We start from the raw sequence: 4,115 nt of genomic DNA on the forward strand, positions 1-4,115 counted from the left end.
TGTGCCAGAACGGCCGCACACAACACTTCGACAACTTTTGTAACCACTGATATATCTCTACAGAGTTGAATGCCGCTTCGTAATATGTCATATGTAGGGTCATTTTTATATTTGCCAGTTTTATCAATTATTTGATTACTCGCATAACGGTGATCCATGGTAAAACACCATGTGCGATTCAAACTGTCCTTCTAATTATGTCGTACAACATGCTGAAAGGAGGTTGATCGGTCTGTATAGCTTGCGACTGAATGAAGCGAATCGGCGTAATAGATCACGTTGTGCGTTGATGTCATTTCATGTATGCGGATGATGGAAAATTATCGTGAGAAGTGGAAGGGTGTGACAAATGTTGTTATGACACTCGCGTGGTGATAAAGGTGATGGTCTTTAGCGAACTTTATAAAAAACCAGCCAAAGAGCATGAAAACTGTGATTGATCATGAAAAACAAGTGCTGGTCTAACTAAATATTTAATAAATAAGGCCCCCACTAGCATGAAACAGCGCATGCGGAAATTAGCTATCTCAGCTTAACGTAACGTTGTACATTTAACAATACAAAGCCAAAAAGTAGGCATGTCAAGGTGTTGGAGACGATGTATTTCCACAAAAAAGGCCAATATATCAATGCCACGTGCACTTGTCGACTAAAAACTGAGGGATCACTTCACATACGTCACTTTGCTTTTTTATTACTTCAAAAGTTTTGGAAACTTTTATATTCAATCATATTTATGACACCGGATTTGAAATTAGGACGCTGCTACAACCTTTTCAGCACAGATGTACGTTTTTATTATTTTGTCATGCGGCTCTGCATCAGAAGGGCCGATCAGATTTAATGACAGGCTGCGTGATCACCGCAATCTACTCCCTATACCGGTAATCGTGGAAACTCACCTCTGCACTGCAAAGGCTCTGCGTCCCTGATTTTAAATCAATAAGTGTGATTGGGAAAGAAATGAAAAACAAGCTTGAAAGTAAAGTATTTAAAGCCTTCAAAATAAAACAAAACATGAGAAAGTGTCTTCTGTAAATCATCGATCAGTTTTCCTTACAGCAGGTCGCGGGATCAAATCCCGGCTGTGGCGGCTGCATTTCCGATGGAGGCGGAAATGCTGTAGGCCCGTGTACTCAGATTTGGGTGCACTTTAAAGAACCCCAGGTGGTCAAAATTTCCAGAGCCCTCCACTACGGCGTCTCTCATAATCAAATATATTGGTTTTGGGACGTTAAACCCCACAAAATCAAATCAAGTTTTCCTTACATATGAAAAATTTGCGTTTCAACATAGTGATTGCACAGTGCCGTCGATATTTTAGTCTTTCGTGAAAATGTGCTATTTGAAGCACCTTAAACTTGTGCACGGTTAGGTGCGCAAGTATGAAATGACTCAGATAGCCTATTTATGCACACGTCTGGGTCGTGTGTGAGTGGGGTTTCTACAATAAACATTGTGTTTAAAGTCAAGTGCTTGTTGTGTGTGGTTTGTCTATTTCACTGTATTTCAATCTTTCGTCCGTTTCCTCTTCCGAATATTATGAAGCAACTCGGACAGCAAGCTGCAATAATGATAACCTGTTTCCAACGTCATTGTGACAAATCGGCGTCTAGACCTAGTGAGTCCATTAGTCTGAGATAAAAAATGGACGAAGTAAGGAGCAGATTACATGGTTTGATTTTCTGGCGAGTGCATGTAAAGTGGAGAAAAGGAAACACGAGACATTACACTCCCACACGTTAACTCTTTGTCCGCATGCATTCATGTTCTGTGCAGTACTTCATATGAAGTGTATCGTGATCCCAATCTCGCCTAATTAACGACCATGCTGAACCTGCCAACTTATTCGTTTTCTTGATTCAGCATACTTCATCTGTTGTGTTTGCTACTAGCTTTGCTTATTCTATAAAGGCTGCGTTCCAATTTCTTAACTCACTTTTTCTAAATACATATGCCACAAGCAGCTGGCTGTTGCTCGGTTAGAATGCTAAGCTATGTCAGCAATTTCTTTCAAGCGTTTAGAAGCAATTCTACATTACCTTGCGCTGGTTCCCCTTCGAACTGCAACTGTTTGTTCACTCGCTCTCACGGTAGTATTCATCGTTAATTCCATACCGACTTCCCACACATTTTATTCATACATATTGTGGGAAAGGGGGTATATAGCCTCGATCGTCAGCCAGACTAAGTTGGGGTATAGTGCTCGGCATACACAACCATTGGCTCTGTCATCAACCTGTATTCGCTTAACTACAGTGAGCTTGAAAGTAGCTTAAAATTAACGTTTATTTTTAGTCCAACACTGTGTGGAGTCGGGGAGGTTCCCTGCGTATGCGTGCTCTGACTTGCACCTTGCACGAGTGTCGCCTTTGGTTTTGGTCGCTAGCCGTGAAGTATTTGCGTCGGATACCGATGATTATTTCGCAAGCTCAAGTGGCGAACTGAAGCAGAGAGCTGCAGCCTCGAGGTAGAACGCCTCCTGTGCTCCATTCTCGGTAGCGGCCAGGTTGAACTGAGCTGTAGCAGAGATGTTGGAGGGAGTCCGGCCAAAAGCAGCAATCAGCTTGCGGCTCGACTCCGCCCACATTTGCTGCCGCATGCCTTCGTACCTGTTCCCCGAAACGGCCCGATTTTAAAGGTTGTTGATGGCTATTCACCACTTCTGTTGTTTTGTCCATAACTTGCGGTAGCGTCAGCGTCATCCGAGAAGCCTCGAAGTGGTGGTACTTCACAGGCAGCTGGCGACGGTGATACAGTTGGTGATACAGCCGGCGGAGAAGGCATATGCACCGTCCCTGGGCGAGAGGAGCCTGTTGGAAGGATGGCGTGAAACATTGCGTCTCGGCACAGGTTTCCCAGAACCACAATGAAGGCGTCAACGTTGTTTGCTGGTGGTGGGTTTGCGGTGACGCTCGTCTTGCGGGTTCCATCAGCGAGGAAGCGTGAAGGTGTTCCTCAGGAACAAGCATGAGCTCAAGCGGGCAGCAGAGGTTCGCCAAAGCCTTTCGACGAAAGACACAATTACCCGTTTGCTGAGACGGTTGTTTCTACGTTCATAAAAAATTGGATGTTTTGGGCTCAGTTTCTACAGTGAATAGATGTTAATTAAAGGACATTAGTCGTAGAATAAACAGTGGCCTACATGAACGTATACGCTACAATATAATAACAAGCGGGGTGTGGGTTACTCAACTGCCAATGTTGTGTGGTTCTATATTTTACACGACTAGCCATGGCGTCTCGCGTCGTACATCGTAGTTTGTCGAGTTATAACCAGTCCAGTTATCTGAATATGTTTTGATAATGCTGTGACACAGTGAAGGCGCTTTTTGCTGAAATTTTTCAGTGACCACAGGTCGTGAGGTTGTGATGAGTGATTACAGCCGGCTTATGCAGACGCAAGGAAAAACTATTGCCAGACTGATAGGAATGCCTGACTGGCAGCACTGCAGTGACTGTTTTTGTTTAAATGTGCCCATATGGACAATCGTGGTGCCAGGTTGTTCCGGTGCGATACGCGGAACTTCCTGAAAAGTAAAAGTTTTTTTGGTGAGGTGAACCGTATAGCTCTGCCCTTGGAACAAGGTGCGCGCGCACTTGCACTTTCCTAGAAGGAGGTTTGACTATCTGCTCGGGGGCAGACTGGAAGCGGACAATCCTATTCGAGGCACCTGAACTCAATTCTCTTCCCTCGCAGGGAATCTTGGGAAGTGAGATTGCACAAAAAGCGAGCACAGAGGCGCTCGGGGGGTGCTTAATCTGTTTCATGCTGCTACACATTACTTTAAATATGTAAATACTTACATAGACGCTTCTTTACACCTACTCTGGCTCCTCGACTCGTGTTCTTAGAGTTGGATGGCCCCAGCCAGGACCACGTTACCTGAGATCACCACAGTTAGGAACATGGTGACATGTTCCAACACCTCATTCCTAAAACCATTCTTCGCGTGACATTACACTTTGTTGATCGCTTCGCCTTTGCTGCGAGGCTGTGACTTTTTTACTATACGTGTACACAGAACCAGGCATAGACAAAATACACGTGCTAATTATGCAAGTGAAAATATCTGTCAAGCCCTGAAAAAATAAAAATGAAACGAAAACAAAGG

This window comes from Rhipicephalus microplus, unplaced genomic scaffold, assembly GCF_043290135.1.
Source record: "Rhipicephalus microplus isolate Deutch F79 unplaced genomic scaffold, USDA_Rmic scaffold_34, whole genome shotgun sequence".
In the NCBI taxonomy this organism is placed as follows: Eukaryota; Metazoa; Arthropoda; class Arachnida; order Ixodida; family Ixodidae; genus Rhipicephalus; species Rhipicephalus microplus.